The sequence below is a fragment of the Euphorbia lathyris genome, chromosome 2 (genome assembly GCF_963576675.1).
Source record: "Euphorbia lathyris chromosome 2, ddEupLath1.1, whole genome shotgun sequence".
NCBI classification, from domain to species: domain Eukaryota; kingdom Viridiplantae; phylum Streptophyta; class Magnoliopsida; order Malpighiales; family Euphorbiaceae; genus Euphorbia; species Euphorbia lathyris.
Window position 1 is genome coordinate 20,155,881 of NC_088911.1, and position 7,128 is coordinate 20,163,008.

Genomic DNA, 7,128 nt, shown 5'->3' on the forward strand with positions numbered 1-7,128 from the left:
CTTGGTTGAACATTATCAATCGATGGTTCTGAAACGGATCTTTGGCGATCATCGTTATCATATACGTGATCATCATTGTCATATCCATTGTAGTCGTTATCATATCCATGGTCATCGTTATCACATCCATTACCATATCCTTGATCATCCCCGTGCACTACATTATCATACCCACAATTGTGATCCAATGTAATATCGTCTAGCCCAAGAGGAGATTGGGTATATGGATTCATGACATGTTTTGCCGGACCACGAGTCTCAATTGCTATGTTAGGTACACAATAACTTATTTTGGTTGCCTCTACTTCAGCAACATTTTGTGGCCATAATTCAGCAACAATTGGTTTTCTTACTTCAGCAACAATTGGTCGTCTTACTTCTGCAACAATTGGTCGTTTTACTTCCGCAACACTTGGTCGCCGTACTTCAGCAACCATTGGTCGCCTTACTTCCGCAACACTTGTTCGAGAAGTCATAGTCACATATAATGGCATCACATCGGGTTTATTCCATCTAGAAAACTCAACGAAACCAGCAATATCACTGTCATCCACTATGTGTGCTAATCTTCCAAAAAGTTTATTTGGACCGTATGTTGTGTTCATTGCCATTTGTATGTCAAAACAGGTTGCATCAACATTCAAGGAAGCGTGAATTCTATCTCTCAAAGTTTGATAATCAGTTGGCGTTGAAAAATGGAGCACCTTCGATTGACCACCAACGTATATCATAGTGTCCATGGGCCCCTCTTTTTTCCATTCTCCATCCCACGAAAGCATACACAGACAAATATTCGGGGTGGACATATTTCTGCATTATCATAAACACAGAAGTAAATTATATATTATTTGTAACTAAACGAAGAAAGCTAACGAAAATTATATATTATTGGTATACACACTTCAAACTATAAGATATGTCGATATATGTCGACATATATCGACATATGTCGATACAACTTAAATATAGACACCTATCGGCACATATCTACACATAAGACTGGCTACTCCGCCGATATTTGACATATACCTACGATGCATTCTCGTGATAGATGTCGATAGTGATCATGTATCGACTGATTTCGACGGAAGATCAAAAGACGTTTTTCTAGAATGATCTGTTAAGCGGTGCCTTAAATGCATGTAATGATCACTTTGACTTTCACTCTTCTTCGAATATCACTCTAAGCATTAAATACGAGGCTTGTCTATTGAGATTCCCCATAAACAATACAGTTCTTTCTCCTATAAATAGACGCTTTGTCTGTTCATAGTATACTCATTCTAGTAAACTCTCAAAAAACTCTCAACACTCTAGTTTATCCAGAAATGGAAGTGCCACCACCACCACCTCCTCTTCCCGAGTTCGAAGCTTTAATAGCTATGTTCGGTGAATCCTTCCGTGATGGTGACACGGACGAGATAGTCCGATTCATGAGGGGCATGGCGCGCACCATGTCTTTCGCTGCTGAGTCCATGGCTGACCATCTGGAGTCAGTTAGGGAAACAAACAGGCGGCTCAGGAGGACAATTAGGCGCCTCAAAAGGCAGTTGGAGAAGTCCAAGATGGATTACGCTGACGCCCTTTTGGGTCCTGAGTACCTGAATGTTTAGTTTGTGTATTTTTTGTCTTTCAAGTTTATGTACTTTTCTTGTTTTGTGTGTTTGTTTCTGTTTTCTGTATGTGTTTTGTGTTTTATTGTGTTTTTTTTTCCGTTTTCTGTATTTCTTCTTTATTTTAATATAAAAATATTGTTATTGTCTATGTTTTATGTGTTTTGTGTTTGAATATTATGATTTAGAATGGAAAAAATACGTCGATATACGTCCATATTCATCATCTAACGACGCCGATATGTATGTCGTTATGAATAAGATATCAACGGCTATCGACCTTTTCGGTAAAAAATCGCTGATGAGTGAAGTTCAAAACGAAATGCATCTTCCTACAACAATGTCTCTGTTTTTAGGGATTCGCACGAACAGGAATAACATGAAAATGCAACAGCAACAATATACATTGGGTTTTATAGAAACAAAATCCTACATCTTAACCTTGAATATGACGAGGCTTTATATTTTGTAAATAAATCAAAGACTTACATGATTGTGTATAAAATCTTGAAGCACAAACTGTGGGTTGGATTGATTGTTGTTCGTTGTCTGTAAATCGATTTGTTCTTTAGAGAGAGAGAGAGAGCGAGAGCGAGGGCGAGGGCGCGAAAGAAGCAAATGGGGGGAAAGACAACGTTATAAAAGGATAGAGAGGAGGGCAAGGTTGGAATATTGTTAATGAAATGTGTTAGTTTTGGTGAGTTTCTCAAAAGGAGTTAGAAAAGAAAACTAGCCCTTTAAAAGGTGCTAGTTTTGTAATTGTCCCTTTTTTTTAATTTGGTAAAATTATAAACTGGGTCAAATTGGAGGCTCATTTATATATTTAAAACAATTACACAACACATTACATAACTAGATTATTTCATTTATGACTTTTCCAAAATACCCTTCATATATATATAACAACTCGAAGGCACCGCTAAAAATCATATTTGTGTATCTATTGTATTTTTGCTATTTCTTTTGATTGACTTTAAAGTTATGCGATTTCTTTAGTATGTTGTACGTTTTACCCAGGATAATATTTCGCGCATATGATTTTGCTTCACATTTTTCGCAAACTGCGAAACCCAAGCAAAACCGTGAAGGGAAATACTACTTCAGTAGATGAGTTTTCTTCGCAGTACTGAAGTAGTATTTCCCTTCACAATATACACAAGTAAACAACATGTATAACCAAAATAATAGCAAACCTGGTTAACCAAACGACATCAAAACAAAACATTATCAAAATTTACAACAAGATTGCAACAACAATTCAGCAAGAGTTGCATCAATGTTGTTTGGAATACAACTAAATCCTAAACCCTAAACTAAGTACTTCCTCGGTGATCAGTTCTTAGATCAGTAAGTAGACGAGGCTCACTGAAGGAAGTTTGAAGCTGATTAGTGAATGTACCAGAGGTATGCCTTCCAACAATGGCATGAGCACCAGTGTACTACCCTAAAACCCTAAACTCAAAAAGTCAACATTTGCTCTCTAATTAATTTGGTCTTCACTTTCTTCATCACATCCCAATCACCCCTCACTATGATTGATGCATTTGTATTCAAGCTAAACAAATACTTGAATTTGATGCCTTTGTATTCAACCTTCACAAAAATTTAGTCATTTTAGGGAAATAATGAAAGAAACGTTTCACGGTAAGCAAAACTGTGAAGCTTGTGAAGGTAAATACAACTTGACAAATATGAGTTTGCTTCACAGTTTGTGAAAACTGCAAAGTCATTTTCTGGAGAAAATACTACTTTAGTACATGAGTTTGATTCGCAGTTTTCGCAAACTGCGAAACAAACTCATTATGCGAAGGCATTTTCTGGAGAAAATACTACTTCAGTACATGAGTTTGATTCGCAGTTTTCGCAAACTGCGAAGCATACTCATTCTGCGAAGTCATTTTCTGGAGAAAATACTATTTCAGTACATGAGTTTGCTTCGCAATTTTCACAAACTGCGAAGCAAACTCATTCCGCGAATTCATTTTTTGGAAAAAAAATGGTCTCCATACTATCATTTTGAACTATCTCTAAGTTCCATTTCGCACAATATAGCTAAAAAAACGAAAAAGAAAAACTAAACCATAAACCAAAATCGCATAAACAGATAACATGAAAATACAAAACCCTAAAAACATTGAAATCACAGAAATACAGTAGATACTTACATTTTTTCTGCCTTTTCCATTGAAATCGATAATAAACAATATGATAAACGAAGAAAAAATAGTTTCTGCAAAGAAAATGGTGCCTTCGAGTTCGCACAAGAAGAAAAAAACCAGAAAGATGAAACAATGCCTTCGATTCACACAAGAAGAAAGAAACCAAGAGAGAAAGAAGAAAAAGGAATATGAAAGGATGTCTTTGGTTCGTACAAGAAGAAAGAAACGAAGAGAAGAAGATGAAATGATTTGGGTATTTTGGGAAAGTTACAAATAAATAGTCTAGATATGTAATATGTTGGATAATTAATTTAAATATATAAATGGGCCTCCAAATTCACCTAGTTTTATAATTTTTCCTTTTCGTACCCCTTTAGCTACTTGAATGTTATGTCTTTTATGTCTTTTCTTTTCATAGGGTTTTAAGGGTATTAAACCCCTTTATGAATTTTGTAAGTAACTTTATCATTATCAATCAAATTTTAGAATATCCCCTAGAGAGTTAGGGTTCACCCTTTTATCAAATTGGAGTATTTTTTCAATCCCTTAATAATTCATCTTTGATTTAAAAAAACTTTTTTTTTTTTCTGAATTAACATCCTTCCTCCTATTATAATACCAACGCTATAATTAATAGTATTTAATAAGTCAATTTTAAATACCTTATTGTATGGAGACTATAATAAGATGAAGCATTTTCCTCTCAGAAATATAATATTGTTAAAAAAAATTGCCTGAAAAAGAGAATCAGCAAAGATGGAAGCTGTAACGACATTATTAGTTTGAGGTTCCAACCTTTTACAAATAATAAACAAGCTACAATAATCGAATGATTATTTTGTGTTTTCACTTGTTTAATTAACTACTAACACCTAAATTAATACATATATAAACATCCAAACCTCCATATTTTATTTCATATATCTTTCTCCCAACATATATCTTTTCAATCTCCATTCCTTTCTCTCTTAATCCCAGGTATTTCTATTTCTCATTTCATACAAATGCTAATTGTTAATTAATTAATTAATTAATTTGTCCCTTATTAATATATAATTATCTTTTGCAGGGAATGGAGAAAACAACAATGTTAAGGGAAAATATATCTCTGGATTCATTCCAGAATGTACGAACTAAATTGATACAATATAATTTAGATGCTAATAATAATCTTGGCACCTCTCATAGTATTACAGAATTAGAATGGAGGGATTATTGCCCCGAAGCTTTCAGGTATTTTATCTTTTTTTTTTCCTGGCTCCATTTGCAGCTTTCATAGGCAGAGGGAAAGGGGTATGAGGATGCCGCGACATCCCCCGTCATTCGGAACAACTCTTAGAGGGGTGGTTATGTTCTAAATTTTCATCTGCTCGGGTGCAATTTGCACCCGAGGAGATGATAATTTGTTCAAGATCAAAACATCATTTTAATCTGGATCCAACGAAAAATCTACAGGAGTTATGGAGATTTTGATTTTGGAGAGAAAATAATAATTTTTTAATGACAGATTATTGCGTCAGTAAAAATAAAAATTTCGTCGTCCTAAGTTCATTTTTATTTTATTTTGGGTCAAATAGAATTACTTTGGAGTTGCCGACAGATTATTCTGACGCGGAAAATAAATTTGTATTTCTTACCAAATTCGCGACATTGATTAAAACGATGACGTTCTGGACCACGCTAGGCAATTTCTGGACTTATTTTTGCAACTGCATCAGATTTTCTTTTTTTTCTTGTCAATTAATATAAATAAATTGCAGAAACATACAAGAAATTGAAGATATAAGTCAAGTGGATTACTCAATGTTGCTATGTTCAAGTGATATCTTAAAGGAGGTGACTTTGCCTGGAAAACCTGGCCGTACGTTTATGTTGTCACATGATGTCCGATTAGGTGTTAGAACCCTTCGCAAAGTTGAACTCAAGGTACGTATGCAATTTAATTAATTACATTATTAATTATAAGTAGTCAATCTATTTATTAATTATTGTTTCATTTATGTAGGCAATCTTAGATATGTTTCGATCATACTATTATTATCTATCAAAAAATCCGACATCGCTATTGGTGAGATTATTTGGACTTCATTCTGTGAGAGAATATGGAGGAGGCCTCAAGGTAAAAAGAATTATGTTTTAATTTATTAAAATTAAGAAACATTAATTAACGTTAATTTGAATTTGAACAGGTGTACTTTGTTGTGTTTGGAAACCCAGCTCAAACAGAAGTAAGTTGTGCAGATTATTATCATCTGAAAGGCATATCGACAGGACGAAAACAGAACATAATGAAAATCGAAGATTATGTTTTACATACAGATTTTGATTTTGGTTATCGTTTTTATCTTCAGCAAACCATCAGAGAAAAACTCTTAGAGTAAGTTCTCATTTTGAGGTCGTTAACAATATCGATTTAAGAGTTCCATAAATAATTTATGTTTGTTATATATATAGGCAAATAGCATGTGATTGTGTTTATCTAGAAGAAGAAGGGAGAATGGATTACTGTCTTGCACTAGTTGTAGCTTTTCCTACCTCATATGAAAGTAAGTAATTTCTCCGGCCAAACACAACTTAACTTTTTTAATCGGTTCGGTTTACCTGCTGTTTACTAAAAACAGTTATGTTTATTTTTGTAGCTTCGAGTTCTACCAAGAGTAGAAGAAGCAATGTCTCAAGCTCTTCATCGTCCTGTAAATCGTTTGACAGCGACTGCTCTTCTTCACCGGATATATATTACGACGTTGCAACAAACATTAATAGGTAAAACTCGAATAAAAGAATGTCGTATAAGAAAAAATTATCCGTTTAAAAAAATGGGAATGTGTTACTAAAAATGGAAATGTTTATGCAGTAATAATGGATATGTATTTGGAAGAGGAATGCCAGCAGTTGCTGTCCGAAAAAGAACAAAAGAAAGTCAAAATCCAGAGTATATCAATGTTATGTTATATTTCGACATAATGGATATATTTCAGAAGTATAATATCATTAAACGCATGGAGCATTTGTATAAGACAATACAGTATGATACTAATTCGGTTTCTACTGTAAATCCGAAGGAATATTCTTCTAGATTCCTCGAATTCGCCCAACAAATATTTTTGCCAGTGAGTTTTTTTTTCCAATTTTTTATTTTTTGCTTTTTATTTTTTGTTATTTAATTATTTATATTTGTTTGACAGGGCTAAGGAGAAAATCTTTCAACAGAGGTTATGAAATGGAAAAGGGAATTTATGATGAAGAAAATGTGGATTCCGAGGGCTGTTATTATTTTGGGGTTCTAAATTAAAAAAACTACACAACACAATGTAAAAGAAAAATTACATTATTGTGTAAAAACTTCAAATTAGTTG

The 7,128-nt window shown here is 33.7% G+C and overlaps 1 long non-coding RNA gene across 1 annotated transcript; it reads left to right on the plus strand.

Moving 5' to 3' along the window:
• Positions 1-6,420: 6,420 nt before the first annotated feature.
• On the plus strand, positions 6,421-7,128 carry LOC136220053 (uncharacterized). The gene is made up of 3 exons (XR_010684370.1): positions 6,421-6,535; positions 6,627-6,882; positions 6,958-7,128. It is a non-coding gene; the product is annotated as an uncharacterized lncRNA (long non-coding RNA).